General features: G+C 39.8%; 1 protein-coding gene across 1 annotated transcript in view; it reads right to left on the bottom strand.

Moving 5' to 3' along the window:
* Positions 1-26,053, bottom strand: part of col8a2 (collagen, type VIII, alpha 2) — an 88,121-nt gene that overhangs the window by 25,803 nt on the left and 36,265 nt on the right. The window contains exon 2 of the mRNA XM_077549302.1: positions 8,954-9,142. The gene's annotated coding sequence lies outside the window, so the exon portion shown is untranslated. The remainder of the gene's footprint in view (positions 1-8,953; positions 9,143-26,053) is intronic.

The raw sequence follows: 26,053 nt of genomic DNA, 5'->3' as shown, positions 1-26,053 counted from the left end.
TCACAGTGTATGTGCTATTATAATCTATTTACATTTCTCCTCCCACTTTGCCAAATAGTGTGTAAATCTTGCATATTCATTGAGGCAAACGTACTACCTGGATTAGGGCTATTTTATAATAATCATAATAATAATAATAATACATTTAATTTAAAAACAGCACCTTTCAGAACACCCAAGGTCACTTTACAAAGCATAAAAACACAGCAAAAGTTGAGCTAAAACAATAAAAATGAAGCTATTGGAAAAGCTGTTTTAAATATGTGGATTTTGCACATTTGAAAAACGCAGTCCTAAGTGCACACTATAAGTAAATTGGGTTGTACATTTATCTGTGTGTTTTTACTGTGCTATGAGGTCCAAATGCTCCTGGTCCGGCCCATCTGTCAAAATTTCAAACCCATTGTGGCCCGCAAGTCAAAAAGTTTGCCCACCCCTGGTCTAACACATCTGTGACAACAATTGTCTACTCAGCGTCCAGCAAAAAGTTGGAATCGGCAGCCTCTTATCTGTCATAGCATTTGGGTCACATCCTTTCACTGACAATGTAACAGACGCGTCTCCCTCATCTGTCTCACTGTTGCATCCCTCCTCCGCGTCTTTGTCTTTCCAATCACAACATCCCAGTGATGGAAGACAGTGACTGGACAACAATGATTAGATCTCGTATTCCAAAAAACGGAATGAGAAAAATGACGTTGTTGAATAAACCGCGGAACATAAATTCATACTTGTTTCCTTTAAACGCTTCAAAAGTCGCCAGGCTTCAACTCGGGGGCCCAGAAATGAACGACGACGAAAGTTTAGCTGATTGCTGGAGCTTTGAGGTATTAAATGAGCTTATTGCAAAACGGGCCGGGTGTTCTCAGAGGGGTAAACAAAGAATTGGAGTAGCAGAATCCATGGCAAAAGTGAAGCCGAGTAATTCCGGGTCTGGGAGCAAACAGACGGTACGTGCATGTTTCTGTTGTCAGCGGATCAAATCGTCGGGCCCGATCAAAGGCGCCACATGCTTCCCGAACAAATTCAATGCTCCTCCTACCCCTACGTTTATTTTCTCTTTTTGGATTCTTCGGCCTTCTTCTTTCACTCTCTAACCTCTTCCTTCCTCTTTTTTTTCCCCCAATAGCCTCAATGGTGTCCTTAACCCATTTTCCTACTTTCAGCTCTCGTTGAATCCTTTCCAAACCCGTACAAATATTTCCAATGAGGAAGACCTTGGTTTTGTGTTGTTTCTACAAAGTACATTTCACAGAGTACATTTTACTCTGAAAAAGACTACATTTGATCCCCGTCTAAACAGAGTGCATTTTACACTCTGAAGAGAGTACAATGTATGAAATTAATTAATTAAATAAATAAATAAATCAGTCAAGGGTTCAGGAACAATCCCGCAACCTTCAGCATGGGAGACGGCCACTCTTCCACTTGAGCTATGCCGTGCCTACTTTTGGATAACATTGCTGGTTCAGCGGGTTGACTGGCTATCGTTCCTCAACCCTTGAGTGATTTTTGAAAAAAATATTTTACTCTCTTCCAAGTGTAATGTTTACTCTAGTTTAGACTGGGACCGAAAACAGTCTTTTTTAGCGTAAAATTTACTCTATGAAATTTACCGCGTACCTAGTTTGGGAGCAGCCCTGCTCAGGCATTGTTGGCGTCTACTTCAGGTCCAGACTTTGGATCCAACCAGTTCCCACAGTTGAGAAATGACCCCTCCCCCTGCTTGAAATTGGCAATGATGCAATGCAGCAGGGCAGACGAGTGAGCACAATTGGAAAAAGCGAGCGCGCGCAACCATCTGCAACCCACATGAAAGAATGTCATCATTGATTCAAAGCCCTCCATGTCCAGAAATGGTTTTAAATGTTCACATTTGCATGGTTAGCATCAAGATCTGGCCTTGCTCAAGTTTAATAGCATCATTTTTAAGCAAGTAAAGCTACATTCTTGAAGCCCAAAATATCTTCTTAATCTTTGATTTTGTTAACGAAATAACAACATTGGATGCATATGCATGACTGGCAAAAACTCTTCTTGCATGCTGTCTTATTAAAAGCCATCCATGGTAGTGTCGAATTTGCATTCAGTATAAGCAGTCACTGAGCACTTTTTAACCCCGATCTTATTGTTTCGCCGCTGATTACAGGAAATGATTAAAAGAAAAGCCGCAAAAGAGAACTGCTAGTGTTGTACGCCGCATAATGCCAAGGAAGGTTGCACAATAAAAGATGTTGCTCAACAGGCTCAGTCTGCACAGAAAGGGTTTAGTTTCTAAGCCAAGGCCTTTTAAACACAGCCGGGGAGAACTAACATCCTGCGCGGGACAATCATGGGATATCGTAATGTCTCGAGCTAAAATTGCGTGTTTTCTTAAATCGTCAAAGTTCTTTAGCGACTAATTTAATGCGGGTCCGGGGGTAGGTCGAAATGGCTACACACTTCAAATTGTAGAAACCGCCGCTTAATGGGTTGTGACAAATCTAAATATGCAGACGAAATACCGCACAACTTGTCTTGGTTCACTTTAAAGAATGAATTGCCTTGTATTCGTTCCGTGGAGGGGAAAAATTCAGTCAAGTCGGATTTCAGATGTTTTTATATGGGCAGAAGTGGACAAACTCTTGTTAGTTGGTTTAAAGTTAAAGCACACAGGGTTGGCATATCGGAAACCATGCGCACTCCCATCCAGAAGTATTGGGACACTGAGGCTAATTCCTTTATTGTTGCTTTTAAGCTCGTTGAGCTTCAGATATCTCCTCTGGAAGCACATTTTAAAACCATTTTTAAAAAAAAAAAATCTTTCTATTTTTTACGAGCGGCATGACTGCCCGGATCGAGCGGGCCGCCTTCCCGGCATTCGAAAGGCTGCCATCCAATCACGGGCTACTGAGTCAGGGTTTTAGGACCCAGAGGAGTAAATCCACTTTTGTCCTACGGGCTCTTCTCATCGTACTTCTTTCTAGTCTTCCATATTTGTTTTTTAGGTCGTAAACGTGTCAATAACTTGTGCTGCTCTTTGCCTATTTAATAGCCCCAAAGGGAGGAATAAAGATTCCTGAATCCGACATGTGTTTTCTCTCGCCCAGGTGTTTCAGATTGTTGCATTGGTTTAAAGAAGTGTAACCGGCGTGAAAACCAGAGGGCTGTCTCCGGGTGAAAACCGAGATCATGGAAAATCAACCATAGTCAATAAACACACTTTTGATCAGCCGGTACAACCATTTCCTGGTGTTTGAAATACAAGACACCAGTGGACAGGGGTATCTAGCGTATCTGCATTAGAGTGCCTCGTTGTTACAGCATGGCCTCTGCGCAATGCTTTTCTCGACTTTTCTATCAGACATAGGTCAACAGAAGGTAAAGAAAATCAGATGTAAGTATAACATTTGATTCTTAGACAACACCCCCGACCGCTACGGCTCTCTGTCTCTCTCTCGCTATAGGGCTGCTCAAGATTGAAAAATCAGTTCCACATCCCTGATGACTGTGGTTAAGCCACAAAACATATGGAAGAAATAGATCAGTTAGGTTTTTACACGATCTAAACTTGTCACTTGCTATTGTGTTTTCTGTCATCTTCCAAAAGCCACGGGAGCCACAATGTAGGAGCGCATAACACAAACGCCACTCTATTATCTAAAACACCATCATAACCTCTTCAGCGTGATTTTCGTTTTTTTTTTTCAATAACTGCTTCATAAGAGTCTAAAATCAGGCTCAGACTCGAACAATAACAAAGTCTGGAGCATTTCAAATGGTCCCGAAAGAGCTGTTTCCAATTTCTTACACCGCTGACCCATCTCGAGACGGATACATCCGCCAATGCATCCGAAGCGAAATCATAAAAATAAGCACACGGTTTGTGAAATACGTCCGAACACGATGAAAAGAAGGATTGTGCAGGTTTTCAACTCAAGTACTGACCCCTGTTACGAGCTGGCGTGAAGTTCTGCCATAAACTGTTTCCAGCCAGTGAAGTGAAGGGCAATGAAGTGAAGAAGCCAAATAAACCTACCTGCGTGTGTTTTTTACCCGTGCTAATTTGCGCAGCTACCTGAAGTCGAATGCCAAAATACACGCTTGATTTATTCGCCCCCCCCCCCCCGGCGGCACAAAGTTGAGGCCACGGCCAAGCATAAATCAAACAATATCATATGATGTGCTACGGATGCCCTTTTTTCCACGAGTTGGGTAAGGGGGGTTTCCACAATTCCCACAAACGTCAGTGGGCGAACATACAATGTCACATCCCATTAACTAGGAACAACACGTTCGCTGGAAGAGGACCGAGGGTTTTTATTCCTCTGTTTGTTCCTGTTTGATTCCCTTTGAAATCATAAGCGTCTCGGCTGAAAAAAAAAAAAAAAAAAAAAGAAGAAAAAAAACTCAGACATACCATTGGAAAAAGTCTCGAGATTTGGGTCTGGGAAGTATTGCTCAATATGCTTGTTGCACTCTGTATGGCTTAGTGACTAAAAGCAATGTCTGGCACTCAAAAACATGTTTTTTTTTTATAGTTTTTTTTTTTTCACCGGGATTTGGTATATAGTCTGTAAATCAGGATGGAAAGATTGGGAAAGTGTGTGGAATGATGTCAATGAATGGTGAACAAAGCAATGATGAAAGCCTTCCACTTTTTCCTGCTTATGTCTGCTAAGCACGGGCCGCGATAAGCTTCACAGAGCAATGTTGACAAGTCCCCGTTTAGGTGTGAGATCCAGAGTAGAAACAACAAATCTTACTCGTGCTCCGTCTCGCTTTTTGCTGCCAACCTCGTGGAAAAAAAACGTCCTTTTGTCCAGGCTTTTGGTTACGAAGGAATGACTAAAAATCAAGACATGCAACGCAGATTTAAAAAGGAGACACAGTGGAACCTGAAAAAGTCCCCGACCACAAAGGTCAAGATGCAAAAGACGGTGGAAAAAAAAATACAAGCGACTGACGGTCTGTAATGGCTTAAAGATGTCACAAGATGGCAGAAAAGAACGGGTATGGTATGACGAAATGAAGTGTGCGGTCCTCACTTCAACATAGATTTGTGACCCCCCCCCCAAGATGCCACTAGATGGCACCAAAGCAATATTTTTATGTTAGACATGGTTTTGTCCTCAATACTGCTAAAACTGGTCCCCCCCGCCCCCCATGAAAACCATCCTTCTTCATAGGGAGGAGCAGTTTTATTTTATTTGATCATTTTTAGTACTAGCTACCATCTCTTTATCAGCAATGCAAAGTTAAGCTACCAAATTGATATGATTAGATTATCCAAACAATACTTTTTTTTTTTCTTTTTTTTTTTTCTTGGGGAGAGCTCAGTATTGATCATTTGACATGTCATCATCATTGTTCTCCCTTTTTTTTTATATTTTATTTTTTATTTTTTATTTTTTATTTTATTATCCAAACAATACTTAATCACAGCTGCTATACACCTAATAGCCAAAAACCAATGACCGGCAGCTTTTAGTCAGTGTGCCGTGAGAATTTCTATTTATTTGGCCCAAAATGATTATTCCTTAAGATTTTTCTAATGTGAAAACCTGGGTCAATAAATACTGGGAAAATTCACAAAGCACATCTGGACACAAAACATGCGTCTTCTTTTGCCGTCTTGTCTTTTTTTCCTTCTTTAAGCCTCCATTAAAAAAAAACAAATTCAGACGATTAAGCCTGAACGCTGCAGTCCAGGCTTTGATTAAATCCTGTGCCTTTTTAATGTTTCCAGCACCCATCTGAGCCAGTCTTCACGGGTAGTAGCAGCACTTGAATTAAAGTTGTGCCGAAATAAAAAGTGCAGGCATTAATGTGGCTGTAATTACATAGTCAGGAAAAACGCATTGAAAGAAAGCATGAACCTTGGCCGGGGCTCTGAAAGCAGGGACATGTTTTCACTCTTGAGAGTGGGTGCGTGTGGAAGTGCACGCACACGCATGTGTGTGTGTGTGTGTGTGCTAATGGTTTCTCTGTGTGTCAAACACGTTCGTTTCGACCCGCAAATGAAATGGCATCTGATTGGAAGATGGAATAATGTTATAATGTGTTGACTATAACTTATAAAGAATACTAAAATGTTAATTTCCTGTCGGTGAACGGCAGTTGTCAATTTCTTTTGGGAAAAAATGACTCTTACAGACACACACAAGTATATATATATATATATATATATATATATATATATATATATATATATATATATATATATATATATATATATATATATCATAGAATTAATTTGTCCATCCATTTAGGTTGTTATGAGTCTGTCTCATTTGCAAATATTCAGAGTTTGGCTAAGGCAAAAGCAAACTAAGCACCTGCTTAAGGCCTAGCAACCACAAGAGGGCAATCAAGAGCAATTCATTAACAGTTCATTAACAAAATGATATTTGGATTAAGGTATTTTCATCTTCTTTTACGCAAGATTTTGTCATCTTGTATTAATTCAATTACATTTTGGTTGAAACTTTGTCTATTTAGATGGTTGTTCGTCTCCGTGTGCTCTGCGATTGGCTGGCAGCCAGTTCAGGGCGGCCCCGCCCACTGCCCGAAGCCGGCTGGGATAGGTTACAGCACCCCGCCCCCGCGACCCTTGTTTCGCGACAATTCAATAAAAAAAAAAAGTCACTCTTTAACTCATTCACTGCCATTGACAGCTATAGACGTCAAAAATTCATTTGAACTATTTCTATTAGTTTAACATTTTTTAGAAAAAAATGGATTGTACATTTAGAACAGATAGAAAATTTGGGATTCATCGTGAGTTAACTATTTAAGTCATGCGATTAATTACAATTAAGAAAAATTAATCACCTGACGCACCTAATTTTTAATAATCTTGTCTTTTTTTTTCAACATTTTTTTTTAACTCTTTGACTGCCAAAAACGTTAAATAACGTTTAGTAAAATCCTATGGAGGAGTGCCAAAGACGTTAAAAGACGTTTGTTTCAAAACAGAGGTGAAACTAACAATTTTCTATTGTTGATTACTCAAAAACGGAATAAAGTAGAAACAAACTTTTTTTTTTGATGAAAGATGAGAGTCCAATCTTTCGTTTGGCAGTATGTGTGTTTCCATAGTCCAAACACATAATTTTCTGTAGACCTTGAAAGATCAGTCAAAAGATCAGTCAAAATGCTTAAATCGGCTGGCACCCACGGCATCCCTTTTCTGAAAACGTCTGGCAGTCAAAGAGTTAATGTCTAGGTTTTCATGCTCTTGTTAACAAAAGTGGGAACAAAATGTTAAACTAATATAAATAGTTCAAATGAATTTTTGACGTCTATAGCCGTCAATGGCAGTGAATGAGTTAAAAAAAGAAAAGAAATGAAATGGAAGATTTTGTTTATTTCTTTTATATATCAAAGTCATTATGAACCCGATGACCCTTTTAAGGGCGGCATGGCTCAATGGTAGAGTGGCCGTCTCCCAACCATAGAGGCTGCGGGTTCAAACCTCAGCCCTTGCAGCCAAGTCGAAGTCCTTGAGCAAGACACTGAATATTAATTTGCGCACCGAAAAGATGTATATTGGTTAATTTATGTTGCTTTTATTATATTTACTATTTACTATTTCTCATTCCCCAAAGGAAATCCAACAATGAAAGATCATTTCTATATATTTTTGGGTGGTAATTGAAAGCCCTATGATCAAATTTTGCTTTGGGCCTTCAGCTCTTCAACATGCCTTGTTTATCTGGGGAATACTTAATACATTGCCTCCTAGTGGCCAAAAGTTGTAAGCTACTTTACAAAGAGCAGGGATGGCTTATTATAAAATACAGCTTGTACATTTTGCTCTAAATTTCCGCCAACAAATTTACGACATATTTAGACAATTTGGTCTTTTTGATGCTATTTTTTTTTTTTTGTTATGACATCGCTTGCTTGGCCTATGAGGCAACGCTAGCGGGAGTCGGCTGTATGTAAAAGAGTGGGAGTGAAAGAGTTCATCCGGTTGAAAATGTGCGCCTGCACCGGTTAACAGTATGTGGATCACAAGCCGAGAGGGGCTGATTGGTCCTTAAACTTGTAAGCGCCTTCCAAAAAATTAAGTAGCACACATTGGGGGAACAAGCCAAAGAGGTTGCCATGGATACGGCGCTATACCGCAGGTGCGTTTCCGTGATAAAGCAGCGAAGAAAAGATGATTGTGAGCAAATGCGAGCGAGCTCTTAAAAGTCTTTTACTACCGCTGCAAATACTTGATTTCCACATGGAGACCCCGCAGTTGACTGTGTCATCCGAAGGCGCGCGTCCAGACGAAACAGATCCGCGCTGCCAATTGTTTTTGGGAAATCAGAGCTCGAGCGCACTGACTTTTCCAGGGCCGTCCCCTTTCTGTTACTCTCATTCTACGCTTCTCTCAATAACCACGGATAATATTGTTTGGAACTAAACGGACATTTGTGCCTGGTATGTTTGTTTTTTTTTAGATTTGAGCCGTCCTTCTCATACTCCACGGAGACACCTGAGAAGTCAACGGATGCTCCTCCTGTTTGCAATAGACGGATGTCGTTTCAATGGAATGCGGCGGCGCTTGCCAGTGGCATCGCAGAGGATGCGGAGAATAAAATGGCGTTGAAAAAGAGCAAAGATAATGACGGTGTGTGTGTGTGTGCGTTGTTGTTTATTCCTTCACTTTGTCTATCAGTCCAAAGCAATGGTACACCTGCAATTCCAATTCAAAAGTGATCCCAAAAAAAATTCATATTGTCCACAGAAGTGACCCATTTTAATATTTAAGCTATTATTCTGCCAAGTAGTTTAGGACTGTGGAGAATTATGGAGGTCCCATGACTAACGTCTGCTTTTTATTTTCACGTCCCCCGAACCCCCCCTCCCCCCCTTCTCAATCACTCCTTCTGTTTCTTTTGGCCTCGCCGCTGCGGCCACATGTGATGAAGTGAGAGTCAGCAGCTGACAGGACAGAGATGAGGCAAGTCGGGCTTACCTTTCTTTCTTCGGAGTGTCCGGGGCGGGGGAGAGGGGGGGCCCGGGGGGGGGCAGCACTTAGGTGTGCTCTTCAGGTGGATCTTCACTTCTACCTCCCTCCTTCAGCCACGTGTGTCTCCCATGGGATGGGGTGGCATCAGATGTTCAGTGAAGCCCCCAAAAAAAGAGGAATGATGTCCTCTGGCACCTTGAACCGGTCCAGTGAAGAAAAAGAAGAAAAAAGACACACAGAAATGAAAAGGTGCCTTTTTAAAGTCAGTCAGTCCCCAGCAAAAAAAATCAAAAAAAAAAAATCAATCCATGTGCTTTGTGGCAAAGTGAAAATGTGATGTGATGGAAAGGGAGTAAAAAATGAGAGGGGAAAAAATCCTCTGCCCTGTTGGAGCTGTCCGGACCCGGGTCTGGGGAGCACCTTCCCGATCTACGCACTCCCGTACTCCAGGGTGGAAAGTAGGAGGGAGCAGGTTCGGAGAGAGGGCGAGAGAGGGAACAAAAGTGGAGTCAGAGTCTGCTAACCAGGCAGTCAGGTAGTCAGCAAAGGCTGAGGGTCCGAGCGGGGTGCACTCCCACTTCCAGGACTTATAACCAGTGGCCGTGCACCTCGTTGGACCAATCTCCCTGGCTTACTCCTCGATCCCGCTCCCACAGGCTTATTTTGGGAAAAGACAGACAGGATTGTTCACCCCCTTCGTACAAAAAGCAAGTGTCTGCGTGCCGGAGGAGAAGGGGAGTGTGCAGGATGGGGTGGGGTGGGGTGGCCGCCCCGCATGGAGGGGTGGGGTAGCGTTTAGAGGAGGGCGAAAGGAAAAGGAGCAAAATGTTTTGCCTGGAGAAAAGAAATCATCAAAATACTTCTTTGCTATCTTTTCGATACGAAATCCACCGCATCGACGTGACGTGTAGATTTTGGCACTTGGCAACCTTGAGATGTTAATCCTAAAATCTCCCACAAAAACTTTTTTTCTTCTCCTGCCTGCAGCTCCAATGGGCAATTAATAATCTCCCTGCATGACATAACGCTGGGAACCGCAATACACAGAAAGGGCTTTGTTGTTGTTGTTGTTGTTTTTTGTTACAGCCTGTTGCATTCGTGTGTAATTGTTCCATGATATCGAAATCTCTATGGGATTAATCACCCGAGTGTTGCAATTCACATTCGACAGCTCTGCTATTCATTGCGTCAAATATATTTGACCAGCTACCGATACTGAAAAGTGGACGTCAACCTCAAACATATGTGACCTCAGTCTTACTATGACATTTTTGGGAAATTTGAGTTATGAAGCAAAATCCAGCTGTTTTTTCAAAAGGTGGGCACTTCCATCAATCATCAATTCCCGTCAATGACGGTGCCCACCTCCAAAATCCAGCCGTTATTATCCATCTCAGGGGCCATTTTGCCACTTGCTGTCGACTGAAGATGACGTGATGGTGTTGATCAGAGCTCACCTGTTTTCTGAAGCTATGCTGTGATTGGTTGTGAGCAACACTGATGTCATCTTCAGTCGACAGCAAGTGGCAAAATGGCCGCCCCCTGAGATGGATAATAACGGCTGGATCTTGCTTCATAAACTCATATTCCAAAAACGTAATATTAACCAGAATACCATATTTAGACTAGTGGGGAGGCATAGAACATATTGTCAAAAAAAAAAGGGGGGGGGTTGACTTCCCATTTAACGCAAAATCTGACATTAAGCTCTAGTTTGCGCTAAACTGCGGCAGTTTAACACATCTGCGAATCATCATCTGCACCAGAAAGAAACACATTTTGTCATGAAATCAAAAGTTGTAGAGGTATCAGCACTCGGTATCGGTTACTCATTTGTGGTATCGAACATCGACACTATTTAATTTGTTATCCGGCCATGGAGGAAAGGACGCATTGGATTTCTGACTGGTGGAGAGGTTAAAGGTCAGGGAAGACTTTGTATTATATTTAGGTGTGTGTTGTATTTCATCAAAAACTTTTGATTGGGTCAATCAGAACAAAATCATCCAAGCAAGCTTTTGTAAACACGGGAATAGAAAACAATTAGCGGTTGGTCAACTTTATTACTCTGCAGTGCAGTAATGTCCTTATAGTACGTACTCAAGAGCATATTTGGATAATGGTCCCCACTTTTCTCAAGTATAATTAGGGAACAATTTTAAAAAGGCATATTTTCTTTCGCCCTTTTTTGGTTGGTAATGAAATCGTAGCGTGATTAAAAATACAACACGAGTGATGTCTTTGTGTACTGTACTTGTACAAAACCACCATTGTTAGATTTTTTTTTGGGGGGGGGGGGGGGGCGATTTCAAATGCAAATGGGGCTGGTTAAATTGAATAATGCGAAACCAAATCAGCGTCTGTGAGTGATCCGTGTTGCACTCACTGAATCGTTCTCTGAACATGGAAAGGGTGGAGTGACCAGATGCCCGGTGATGATGTCATCAATAGGAGCCCTGTGTGTGCTTTCAGGCCCGCCATTCATTCATCCCCGGGCGCGTGTGTTTCTGCGCGAACAAGTAGGACCTTATTGTTCGGGGGTGCTACCTACGATGAGGAGGGAAAAAGTGGAAAACACAAGCAACCACATCATCTCTACGCTTCTATTCAGTTGAAGGAATAGCAACACTTGGTCAGCTCATACACGCCTCTTGGAAAAGCAAAAAAATCCACCACTACACACTCCCCTCCCACTCTCCTGTTACTTTTACAAGGTGAAACATTCCCGAAAAGAGGGAAAAAGCACCTGATGATGTGTTTAAAATTTTTTTTTTTTTTTTTTGTGTGTGGAAACTCCACTCTCCCTTTCATTCCATTCCACCAGTTTGGAGCATAAACAAACTATTCCGTTGCATCACACAGACTTTACCCTTGATATTTATCAAAGTCCTCCCGAAATAAGCCATGAAAGGCAGGTTAGCGTAACTGATACACTCCACCCTTTACACCACACCCACCAAAACATAGACCTGCTATGTTTTAACATTTGGGAGGGGGGTTCTGTTCTCGTCAAAGGGGTGTGTGTCCACGGTTGGTTTAGGGGTGCATTTCGAGAGGTGAATGCTTGGCGTGTGTTGAAAGGCGGTTTGTGAGATTGATTAGAAATCGCTTGAGGGTTGTAACGCGACCTTGTTTACTTCAATCTCACTGTGAGGAAAGGATTGTATGCTGTTAATTGATATATTATGTTTAATCAAAAACATATATCAGGGCCCGACCGATTAATCGGCCGCCGATTATAATTGGCTGATTATTGCCCTTCAAATAATTGGCCAATTGGGCCAAATGTCCGATCATTTTCCCCTTAAAACGTTATCAGCGAAGAAAAGCGAAGTTTCAGACGCTGTGAAAGTACCCTGAATGCACCATTTTGCTTGCGTAGCATTCGCAACTAGCAAATGTGTAGCGTATGTTAATCCGGTTATTCTGTTGTCCCTAAACTGTTTAATGAGACTTGACTATAAAACTAAACACGCGATGATAAGAATTACATCCACTGTATATTTCAATACAAAACATGCTTCGTTTTTTAAGGCATCGGTAGCCTAGCGCTAATGCTAAAAGTGAAGGGCAGATCTTATTCAAGTGCTAACATTTTCCTTCAAACGAATATTCAAACACAAATGCTGTGGGAACATTATTAGCATTATATATTTATATTTTTTGTAACCGACAGGTTAATCAGTAATCGGTCATTTTTTCTGCCAAAAATCGGTATTGACGTTGGCCTAAAAAAAAAAAATGCATATCATTCGGGCCCTGACATCTATTGCAGAAAAAAAATCAGTAAGGGCCCACTTCTTTCACATTTAGTTCAACCTTTGCGAGGTTAAAGTTGAAGGTTCACACGAGGACAGCAGGCGTTCCTCTTTTCTCCTTTATACTCCCTCTCGTTGCCATTTTCCCACCAGCATCAATTCAAAAGGGCCATTTTCTCTCAGGTGATGTGGCCCACCTTTGTTGTAACCTCTCAGATGGAATGCCAGGCATTCACACGTGCACAAAAAAGGATTGGAATTATCAAGTATTAGAGGGCGGACGACGGTTGTTCACAAAAGAAGAGGAGTAATAAATGGTGTCTGGTGGGCAGGCAGCAAAAGAAAGAAGGAATGTTGCATTGAAAAAGCCAGCATTGGGAATATGTGATTTTATGCAGCAGATAAAAATGAAGCGCTTTCATGCAAAACTTTTCCAGGGAAATTCTTTTGTGATGGCTTGGGGTTCTGCCACTATGCTCAGCTGGCACTGCGGTGGGGGGATAGTGCGGGTCATGATTTGAAAAATAGCAAATCAGAGACTTTTTGAGAAACAGAGACTTTCCATGCAATGCTTTTTAGTATGGTGTCAGGCGATTATTATTTTTTATTCGTAATTAATCGCATGACTTCAATAATTAATCCAAAATTTTATATCTGTTCTAAATGTACAATAAAATATTTTTTCCCGAAGTTTTCATACTCTTGTTAACATAAAAGTTAAACTAAGAGAAATATGGCTTCATCGTTTGGTCATTGATACAGTCATTTCATAACAATTCATAGTTAAAATTAAAAATGTACTGTACTGTGAGTGTGATATTGATTTGTGTTGAGGTCATTTTTCTGCCACTAGATGGCATAATTGCATTTGTAAGACATGACAGCTCAGTACATTTTTCTTTTATATTAAGAGCTATCTAATTTTTAACATGAAGTAACTTGTGAAATTCTGCACATTTTTATGCATTATTATTACATTCATTACTGCTGAATTTTTACGTGGACGTGTCGTTGCGACTACAATTCCCCCAGTACAGGCTTTCCAAATAAGGGGCGGTTATTAATCGTGCTTTAAAAAATTAAATAAAATTGTGCCGTTAAAGGAACTTCAAATTAACTCAAAATGAACGCACTCATTTTGACACCCCTATTTTTGAGCCAGGTTAAATACAGTATGCACGTTAATTATAAATATAGTACGATTGTAAAATGCATCATATATGTATATAGTTTGGAGGCAGTCAGCTGGATTTTGTTTCGTACCTAGAAATGTCATTTTTGTGGTGAAACCACTCATGATTTTGGTGACAGAGACTCTCCACGCTTCGCTTTTCAGCCACAGATGTATATGAAATTACAAATATATATACAGTATGTGTACAGCTTCATACTTGAATTTTTTTTTTTTTTGTTGTGAGGGCATTTTTGATTGGCATCTGTGACGTTTCCCTGAGATTCAAATTTCCAATCGCAGCAAAACAGACCAGCACACTGCTATAGCCTAATATAGTATCTTGCTCCCAGGGTCCAAGAGTGTTGCCGAACCACACCGGCAGAGCACACTTAAGCCAAGCTATCCTCCATTTAGGATATTGCGCTTTCCAAAAACAGTACTTTTTTTAAATTGACCAAGTCTCAAAAACACATTTTTCAACTGTAATTTCCCAGCAACTGACCTAATTGATATCAACCAGGAAAAGACAACGCCAGCCCAAACAAGTTGACGCAATTCTAATTAAGCCTATTAAACATAAAATGAATCTGTCTGCCTTTCAATCCGGCCAGATTTCCCATGCCCGAGCTCAAGATGTGTTTTATGCAAACAAGCAGTGATTAGTTTAGCAGAATTCCGTGAAGCAATCGCGTAGGCTGCAGCAGCTGTGAGTGAGACTGACACACGCCAGAAAAACAAAAAAACAAGCAGCAACTCTGAAACAAGCACCTCAAGTGTTGAAGGGAAGGATTACAAAAGGAGAAAACAGAACAGGAGTTGGTGATGCAAGATTTGCAGTAGGCATACGTTGAAAGCATGCAGCACTGTATATCTTTTTTTTTTTTTTTTTTTAAAGTACTCGAACTGCCAGAAGGGGGAGACAAAAGTTCCATATTGTGGGACCAACTCATGGACAACTCACCAAAAACATGTTCAGTAATTACCAAGTTGAGATCTCATTTGTGAACATAATTAATGACAGAGTGGATCAAAATGCTGAGTTTAGGGGTTTGGATCTCGACTCCAGCCTTGTGTGGAGGATGGATGGATTTACTTCAAATGATCTTTTCTTTGTTAAAAAAAATAAAAATAAATCAGATGCATGAATGCTAGTGTCATCATTAACTAAACACCAAAAACGAATGAGGTAGAATTAAAGCTAGATACCCCAAAAACTCAATTTGTGGAGTTTTAGCACATTTACGTAAACCAGTTTTTAGGACTGGCAAACCTCCACAAAAGCTTTTTTTTTCTTCATATCTGCATTTAACTCATTCACTGCCATTGACGGCTATAGACGTCAAAAATGAATTTCAACTATTTCTATTAGTTTCACATTTTTTTGAAAACCTAGTTTTTTTTTATTGTACATTTAGAACATATATAAAATTTGTGATTAAATAATTAAGTAATTAAACAAAAAATAAAATATTGATAAAAATAAAAATAATAAAATAAAAATTTGAACTATTTCTATTAGTTTAACTTTTTTTTTCATTTTTGTTAACAAGAGTATGAAAACCTAAAATTTTTTGGGGGATACATTTAGAACAGATCTAAAATTTGTGATTAATCGTGAGTTAACTAGGGAAGTCAGGCGGTTAATTACGATTACAAATTGTAATCGCCTGATACCCCTAATTTTTTTATGTTTTCTTTTTTAAAAACATATATATATATATATATATATATATATATATATATATATATATATATATATATATATTTTTAAGACTAGATTATTAAAAATTTGGGGTGTCAGGCGATTACAATTTTTAATCGTAATTAATCGCATGACTTCACTAGTTAACTCACGATTAATCATAATTTTTTTAAATCTGTTCTACTACAATCAAAGAAATTCTAGGTTTTCATACTCTTGTTAACAAAAAAAAAAAAGTTAAACTAATAGAAATAGTTCAAATGAATTTTTTGACGTTTATATAGCCGTCAATGGCAGTGAATGAGTTAATAGTTACTTATTGAGTCATTTGTTTTTGCATAATCCTGGAAACCTTATCCTCTTCTTTGGCTTGGTGGTACAATAATTAGTCAGGTAGCACCATAGAACAATAAACTTAAAAGGAAATTGAAAAAGTAATATTTGGTCACATTTTTATATCCCAATCCTGCTTTGAAACTTGCAATCTTCCTCCTTGACCTTTGACCCCTGTGTTCACACCAGTAGCGCCCCCCCCCCCCCGCCCCACGTAGCTTTTGCGAACATCGTCTCATTGCTGCTTTCGTAAGGTCAATCCTGTTATAACAAACACATTTAGCCACTTGACCTCGTGCTGACCTCAGCAAAAACATCTGACTTGTTTGTATCTTTTAAAGCGACACGGCCTCATCAAGTTTCTCCTCATGAGCTCGTCGGCAGGCCTGTACACAAACACGAGCTAAGCGTACCGGGTCGGCTTCCGATTTATAACGCACCCTGACCTTGACGCTCACAGGAAACCTCCTCCCTAAACAGCTGTTTCCACACGTCCCACCGCCCACCATCAGTGAAACACAAGGCAAGTGAGGAATTGCGCTAAAGTCACCTCAAAGTCGTATTACCCACTCGACATTTTCAATGTGCAATACGTCCAGATAATTGCGCCAAGTATGAACGTTTCAACAACACGACCGACTCACTGAGGAACATTTGAAATTCTGAACTGTCAGAGGTGATCATTTTTCTTCCTTGATCACGCTGGGCGTGTAAAGAGGGAACAAAGTGACCTTGTTAGGCGAGGGTGGGAATTGACCATAAAACATTGGCGGACGAGTTACTGTTTAATCCATTACGCCGTCTTAAAAGTTTGTAATTAATTACCGCCACTTATTTCGGTGCGGCAGAAAAGACGGGGATGGAACTAAGATGGAAAATGTGTCCGTATGTTAAGCAACGCTGTCAAATGGAACGTGAATAAATAATGAGGCTGTCAACACTGTGCCAGTCAACCGCTTGTGATGCTTAACACAAACTTTCACATACGTCCAAGGTAGGGAGGGGCAACTTTGTTTTTTAGGGCATTGGAGTTTCTCCACCCAAAGAGGTTTTGTTTTTACTCTTGTTGGCAATTCAGCAGGATTACGCACATCAGAATGAAATAGCTAAAAAAAAAAAGAGAGCAATGATGATGACATGTCAAATCGGTAAAATTACAAAATGAACAATACTGAGCTCTCCAGAAAAAAAAAATGATATAAAAACACATACAATATTTATTCTTTATTATTATTTACTATTATCTACAATTTTACTATTATCTATAATTTAGGACAAACGTCCATCACGGAAAGCACCACATAATAATTTTTTAACTTGAATCAAAGTTATGAGGCTAACAATTAGCCATCTAAACTAAACAAGCTAGCTAGCCACACAAGTCAAATTGTAATGAAAATACATCTTTGTTGGAAAAGATAAATATTAAAAAAAAAAATTCAGGTCATACCACATGATGTCCAACTACAGGGTAAATTATTATTATTATTTTTTTTTTATTGAGTTAGTTATTTTTTACACTTTTGAGACATGATACAAAAACTCCTGTCTTTAAATATATTTCAAAACAAAAGTCCTAAATAAATTATTTATTTTTGGTTGCACCACACGATAAGTCATAAAATGGGCATCATCAGACAAACGTAACTCATTTGCTCCCAAATACGTATAAAAACATTTGATTTTAAATATTGCCATGGTCCCAAAAACGTATTTATACGTGTTTTTAATGCTAGAGCATACAGAAGGCTTTGATGCTTAAAGCATTGGTAGTTATTACAAAAATACAGCCAGCAGTTGGCAGCAGAGTATAAGAGAACAACCAGGACCATGTTGCAAAAAAGCTCCTTTCCCCGGTGTTTTAAAAAGATTTGTGAATAATAATGAAACTTAGCTATACGCTAATGCTAATTGCTGCAAAACGGCAACAAATATATATATTTTTCCTGATGAAAGAACAGATTCAAATTTTTCTTTTGGTATGTTTTTCTAGCAATAGAAAACAATATTCTGTGGACCTTGCAAAATCAGTCAAAATCCAGTAAAACAGCCGGGAGAGTACAAGAGAGCAACCAGGGCCAAGTTGCAAAAAAGCTCTTTTCCCCGGTGTTTTAAAAAGATTTGTGAATAATGAGGAAACTTAGCTATACGCTAATGCTAATTGCTGCAAAACGGCAACAAATATATTTTTTTTTCCTGATGAAAGAACAGATTCAAATTTTTCTTTTGGTATGTTTTTCTAGCAATAGAAAACAATATTCTGTGGACCTTGCAAAATCAGTCAAAATCCAGTAAAACAGCCGGGAGAGTACAAGAGAGCAACCAGGGCCAAGTTGCAAAAAAGCTCTTTTCCTCGGTGTTTTAAAAAGATTTGTGAATAATGATGAAACTTAGCTATACCTGTACCTATATTCTAACGAAGGGGGTTGCTTCAAGAAAAAAAGAATTTTGCTCACAGCTTCAGACAGATTTATGAACACGCTTTTGTGTAAAAGTCTTGGACCATTTAGTACGAAAATAGGTGTAAAAACAATTATGTTGTGTTTAAATTTTTAAAGTGGCAAAAAAAAAAGAAGCTTTTTTTTTGGGTCTTTCAGAACATAGATTTTGCACGGGGTCTTGAACGTATCCCCCACAATAAATAGGGATTCACTGTATAGCCATTCATCCCCATGACAAGGTTGGTACAGTCCCATCTACACGCTACATCGAGCATGCAGTAAAGCCGAAAATCCAGAATGTTTTTACCATTTGCCGTGAATAGTGCTGGCTTATTTCATACACTTTTGTCGGATACAAATGCCGGCACATACAAGTTAACGTAACATCTGCGCTGTAATAAGTGGCCTTCTTGTTTTTAGCTTTTTGCGAGCCGACGTCTTCCGGGAAAGCCTGGAGATGTGTAGCTAGCTATACGTGAAAGAAAACAGACAGCGGGCCTTCAGCTTTTTTCGTTGCACCGAGAGACGTGCCAGAAAAATAAAGACCTCTCAATTATACAAACATGCAGCATCAAAACTGCAGCACGGACCACCCATGGAGGCGTCAAGTTCGAGACCACGTTCAAAACCAAATTCTTGGATTGGGTTGCTACCAGATAACGGGCATAACTCGCATGGATGGAGACAGATTTGCTCCAAGAACAGCTTTATGAGAAGCGACCGAGGGCCAAAGAGAATAAATTGAGATGTAGCAATTTCTTGATGTGGTGCTTTGGAAATACACTCGTTCAGTTAATGTTTTATTTGATTTCTTTGGTTTGTAGTTGTCGGTGAAGCTAGCGAGTGTTTTTTTTTTAAATCACGAACAGTTGCGAGAAGTAATGATGGATGAGGTGTGTCAGAAAAGTTCTAGTACTGGTTTTGTTATTGTTTTACTTAAGTAAAGGAATCGAATTAGTACTTTTAATGTTAGTACATCGAAAAACAGACCGTACTTTTGCTGATTCTGATCAATGTTTTCAGTGGATCATCCACGAGTGTTAAAAGATTAATCAGTTCCAGTCCTTTCCGGACCGAGGCTCCAAATCCAACACTGAACCCGCCGACACTCATCACTTGACCAATTAGCGCCTTCTTCGATTGCAACCGCCCGGCGCTGTTGCGAGTCCCTGTACATTTGCGGCCTTTCTGTTTGTACACTCTCGGGTGTTTATCTTCGCGAGATGCCGGCTTAGGACATGTAGATTTCCTGCTTTGACTAGCCGCGAGCAGCAGGCGTGTCTTTTCTTTCCTGAGACAGACGTATAAACATTATTGTTGGAGCGACGGCCAGGAGCTCGTATAGGACAAGGTCGGGATTTCTGTCAGCTGCGCAGGTGTGGGCGCGTGCGTTCAGGAACGATACAAAGGGAGGGGCGGTCTTGGGATTGAAAATGATGAGAAAATAAACAAGAGGGGATTAGCAGGCATATATTGGAAAAGGAGAGTTTTAAAATGACTTTGGCTGAAGGACTGCGTTTTTTTTTTTTTTTACAATTTTAGATTTAACAGTCATTCATTTGCAATAGAAAAGACGATGTATATAAAGGATCAACGGTAAACATTCTTCACATTTACTTATGTAATTGTGTTAATCCTTCTGTCATTCATGTTTCAATCTTTGAATCAGAAAGACGAAACAAGGCTACTTGAATCTTGAATCTTTGATTGGTGCCCTCGACAAAGCAGAACGAGAGAATCTCTTTGTACTCAAACAGTCGTACGCTTCACTGCGATTTGTCTTATCTTGGAACTGATAGAACGCTTAGATTTCAAACTGTTAGATAAGCGCATATGGTGTCCTATGATGCCAATCTGCAAATAAAATGAACTCATTAACTTCCAGCCATTTTCACTGACGCAACCCCCTTCGCTCCCGGCTGTTTTACTGGATTTTGACTGATTTTGCAAGGCCCACAGAATATTGTGTTCTATTGCTATAAAAACATGGAACCCACCAAAAAAAAGATTAGAGTCTCTTATTTTATCAGGAAAAAAAAAGTATGTTTGTATCTGTTTCTGTTTTGCAGCAATTAGCATTAGAATATAGCTAAGTTTCATCATTATTCACATTCCTGTTGAAAACACTGGCAAAAAGAGCTTGTTGCAACATGGCCCTGGCTGATCTCTTATACTCTGCTGGCACCTGCTGGCTATTTTTTGTAATAACTAACATTGCTTTAAGCAATCTCTTCGTGTCAGAAGCTGTATCAAAGCCTTCCAAAAACCATTAAAAAAAACAAAACGTATAAATGTGTTTTTGGGAGTGTAGGACAAAGTATTAAAAAAAAAAACGTATTAAAACATTTTTGGGTTTGAATGAGTTAAGCACCAATCTGGAAGCGTTTTGCCAGTTGATTAAAATTGAAGGACAGGTAGAGCAAAAAAAAACATCAAACTTGTCAAGGGCGCTAAGCTAAGATTCAAGACTTTAGCTTTGTTTCTTCGTTCTGTAGCTTTGAACCTTAATTTGCCAAGTTTTAAGATTCAGGACTTTTGTTGTCTTGCCTTTTGTCCTGAAGCTTCAGTCACTCAGAGAGGACCATCGTCTGAAATAAATTCGCTGCTAAAGCTTTGTCACGGTATTTTAGATGTCTCATTAGACGTTAGCCAAGGAGCGGTATTAACAATTGAAAAAAAAAAAACAAGCTTTATGTAATGTTTACGTCTGCTTAATCCAATATCACTTTGACTTGCATGTGGATCACACATACGTGATATTATCTGTAAAACGACAAACAAGTTCTGAGAAACATGCTTTCTTCTCTTGCCTCGGGCCAATCTCCCCTCTTATTGCCACACGAAGCTAAACGCCGTCATGGAAAAGACATTTGGCTGTGTCGGGCATGAAACCTAAAGCCGCATCACTAAATCTATTAGAAAGGCCGCACTATAATGTCATTCTCAATTCAGCAGCTTCATAGGGTGAGAACTGTTTATAAGTGGACTCAAAACAACAGGAGTACATGTGCGTTCTATTAGGTGCGCGTAAGTTCGATCCCTTCAATCGCTTCTCCTGACCTTCTGTTCAACATCTTTCACATTTTCCTCTCTCGTTCGCCTCTCCAGCCTCTCGCCCTTCATCGGCTACATATTTCTGACACTTGTGTGTGTTTAAGGTTGAGCCCTCAACCCAACCGGCGGGCTGTGGTTCCCTCCTAAACAATTCACATGGAGCTGGTTAGGAAGACATTCTTTCCATGTAGGGAAATTTTGAAACCAAGTGCCTGGAATACAAAAAAAAAATCATAAACAAGAGCTCCGGCCTAATCACATCTCATGGCACTCTCTGATCGCCTTCTTCAAACTTTTTTCAAACAATAATTTTTTTTAACGCGCGATTAACGACCGCCTCTTACATGGAAAGCCTGTACTGGGGGAATTGCAGTTGCAACGCAGCAGACACGTCCACGTCAAAATTTAGCAGTAATAAATATAACTAGAAAAATTCCCGCGGAAATTTTGAATGGGACTGCTGACTCTTGTAAATGAGCTGAACAGTTTAAAATTTAAACGACTGGAATCGGTCAAGAAATGTGGAAGTTAACCATGATCAACATCAACTAAAAGTATCTCACTGTCCCTGAAAATGTATTTAAAAAAATGTAAATGAGCTGAACAGTTTAAAATTCAAACGACTGGAATCGGTCAAGAAATGTGTAAGTTAACCATAATCAACATCAACTAAAAGTATCTTACTGTCCCTTTGAGAAAAATGCACTTTCACTCACACACATTTGACTTGGAGACGTCACGCACCCACATTCCATTGAAATTGTATGAGAGACGCACACCTCGAACAAAAGCCTCTCACGACTTAACGGTTGAAGATGCAGATTCAAAAAATAGCTCGTTAGAACGGCAAGGGTTTGGGGAACGCGAGCATGTTCTCACTTTTTTAAACGGATGAAAAATGACCAAATGAGAGCAGGTTGGAAACTTGATTTATCCAAAATGAAGAGGAAAAAGGAGGCGAATTTAACATGGAAAAGATAGGCGAGTTAGTCCGACTTCTCCTCGCTTAAAGTGAAAATAAAGGTACTAAATGACACCTTAGCCAAATAAAAGTTAGTTGTCTGAAGGAAGAGACTTGTCACTATAAAATGTGAGAATTTGATGTCTAGTGAGCAAAGATAGTGGCCATGGAGACGAGTTGAAGTGAAACTTTTGACTTTTGGAAATAGATTTTTTTGGTTCCCGCCACTCAAAGCCTAATTGCTCCACAGAGTGTAATAGAAGGCTATTTCACTCACTGTCTTTGAACCTGCACAGGGGGGAGTGCTTTCATTCCTTAAAATAAATTTCGACACTGAGCTAAAGATGGGAAAAATTGCTACAAAATGAGCTAAAATTCATATCGGCCGATTAACGTATGCGCGCGCAGCGTGTCTTGGAAAAAGGTGCTTTATCTGTAATTTGTTCCCCCTTTCTCCATTCATTTCCTATGGGACTTTTTTGGGACTTTTTTGGGAATTGCGTCGCCATGGTAACTCGGAATTCCTAGAAAAGTAATGCCGCACCGAGTCAGATCGAGCCGCATCATTTGATGCCTCATTTGTCCCGGTGCGATCTACGGTACGGGCTGCATTTTTGCGGAAAAATCTGGGGATTTTCTAGGGTGGAGAGTAATATGTGCTGCTTTCAGCAGTCCCATAATAATAATGCATATATCCGTGGAGACTGGGGTCAAGTTAAGATAAGATTAGAACTGAGCTGTCACCATCTTACAAATGCAATTATGCCGTCTCGTGGCAGAAAAAAATGACCTCAACACAAATTGATATCACACTCGTTTTTTTTGCAGTGACTAAAAGATGCAGCCATATTTCTTTTAGTGTAACATTTTTTTCTACTTTTATGTTAACAAGAGTATGAAAAATATTGTACATTTTATTGTACATTTAGAACAGATCTAAAATGTGCGATTAATCATGAGCTAACTATTGAAGACATGCGATTGAATACGATGAATATTTTGTATTGCCTGACATCCCTAATATATATATATATATATATATATATATATATATGTGTGTGTGTGTGTGCGAAAGATAGCTCTAGTAAAGCACCTCATTTGGTTGGCTTTGACAGGAAAATGCGTATCCAGATGTAAACTGTAGCTCTTCCCCTTTCAGGGACATATTGAGGCAAAATGACCCCTGAGACAGGCGCTCATGTGTTACATCTGCCCTACATGCCCGGTGCGCAACCGTTATTAACACGAGCCCTGAGTGATCTGATCCAAAATGGATAGCTTTTAAGTACATGTGTTCACAGCTGGCACGGACGTCTCAACGCGAGTCTCGAGTGACCACTTGCGATCGGATCTCGCCCCGTGCAAATAAACACGGCTGGAGGCAGCGAGGCACTTCACGTGCCTGCAAATTTAAATAAGAGGAAATCAAAACAGTGCAGACTGGGATGCAAAATAAACCGCATTGGCCAAGACCTTTTATGCACTTTGATATATTTGCATCAGCTGTGGAAAAATCCATTCTTTTTGCTAACATTTTCACTGTCAATATTTGTGATGTTTTAATGAGATGCATTTGCCGCTTGGACTTTTTGTCCCTCGTGGTCAGGATCAATCTATGCGCAGGGGAGAAAGGGACCGAGCCCTGCTGCAAGTAATTGATGCCCTGCCCTAAAAATGCTCGCAATTGCCTATATTAAACTAAATACAACACAACCTATGATCCCAAAACACACAAATATCATTTCAAACTCATCTTACAGCATTAATAAGCATGAACATAAACGGCTTTCCAATGAGAAAAAAAACAACATGTCAGCAGCTATTTAAAGCTAAAGCAACATGGAAAAGTTCTGTCTTTAGAAAGATCATAACAATATTGAGATTGACATTGTTTTTTTTACACAGCATTTCAATACTGTTAAGAGTCTGTATTCAACCCCTGCATTTAAAGTACACTTTAAAAAGAGATTTTTTGATCCAATTTAAGATTACAAATTGAATTGTTGACCAACTTTTAAAAAATTGCTTTAAATGGTAACACGTGATTGAATTAAGTTAGTCCAAAGTGATTCTGAGTTCATTTAACTCAAGGTTTGGAGTCAGTTTAGATTAACTTAATTCAGGTGAATATATTAAGTTTAATGAACTCTTAATATAATCACTTTGGACTATTGGTAACTTAATTCAATCATGTATTACCACTTAAAGCGATTTTTTATTTTTTTTTTAAAAGTTGGTCAACATTCATAATTCTTTTTTTAGAGTGTAGAAAAGCATTTATTGTACTGTATGCACCATCCAGAAGTCTTTCTCTTTAATATTGGTATCAAATTACCACTAACAGCAAAATGTATCTTACTTGAAACTGTGAATAATCTTAAAATGACTCAAAATGGTCGAATGACTGATTTGTATTAATGTTGTGAAAGTGGCGCTCTCCCGAGTTGGGTTTCCAAAGGAAACGGCCAATCTTAAGACCAGTGAAAAACCGTTTGAGCAAAAACAATGGTGACCTTGAATTTCGCCTGCTTTTCTGCATGTAATGATATCGAGATTAAACACAATATTATTGTTGGCCCCTTGAAGCCAATCATGATTTCTCTCACCCATGCATTAGGGTATGGTAAGTGTTTTTTTACTTCCTGATACAGTATTAGTCAGGGGAGGCGGTGGTAATTAAAGTGTTGGGGGGAAAGGACAACTATGCTGGTTCAACCTGGCAATCACATTCGAAGGTCAATTCCTATTGGACGACTCTTATGTGGAGCAACCGTCTGAACATCCCACATGCAAACAAACCATTATTATGGATAAAACTGTTGTAATCTTATATTTTGTCTGTGTCAACGTAGCCAATAAACGGACCAAAAGCAACATTGGATCGGGCCAGCTCGCAGACTTCCCATTCCTGTCTATGGCACTTTGTCTCAAGCTTGTTGATCCTACAGAGGCGAAAACAAAAAAGTTGGATCGTTTCAAAACAGCACTAATTTCTTGAAACAATGGAAAAGTGACATTTTTAGCACCTGGGAGTGTTAAATGGCTTGATTTAATGGGTAGCTTGCTGTTGATTTTATAATATCGTCGCTAACTTCCGTCCATTCGCTCCCATCCGTCATGTCATACACTTGCGTTTGAACTTTGAACTTTCCACCTGCAACGAAGCAACCTGGTAGCAACCGACCAATCGCCACCGCCGCCCCTCTCTCCTCTATCTCCTCGCCCTGTTTTTTCCAGGAGCGCACAGGAACGTGGAGTAATCTGTCTGGGCCAGGGTGCGGGGTTATGCATGGGCTCACGTTGAGGCCGGGCTAATCACCTTTCGGATCAGTCGGGAGAACAGAGCAGACTGTACCTTTTATCCCAAACCAAAGTCAACAAGGCGGGATTCCTGGGAAGCATTGCAGACATTCTTGAAAGCAGAAACGGAGGGAAGAAAAGAAAAGAGTCACTGACCGTTCTCTCCCAAATTTAAGAGCACACATGAAAGAGAAACTCGGGGTTTGTGTTATGGCACAAGAGATGGCACCTCCAAATCCAGAACTAAGTCTGCACCTTACATTCTCACGTGGCCTAAATGGTCTTCGCCTATTTTGTGTCAGGCGCTATTTTTCGCTGTTGACTCGAGGTAATAAATGACTCTCTTAGCTTGGTGCTGTTTGCACAGATGGACCACCTCCTTC

This window comes from Vanacampus margaritifer, chromosome 17, assembly GCF_051991255.1.
Source record: "Vanacampus margaritifer isolate UIUO_Vmar chromosome 17, RoL_Vmar_1.0, whole genome shotgun sequence".
Classification (NCBI taxonomy): Eukaryota; Metazoa; Chordata; class Actinopteri; order Syngnathiformes; family Syngnathidae; genus Vanacampus; species Vanacampus margaritifer.
Note: the sequence above shows the minus strand (reverse complement) of the source record. Positions and strands in the feature narration are given on the sequence as shown.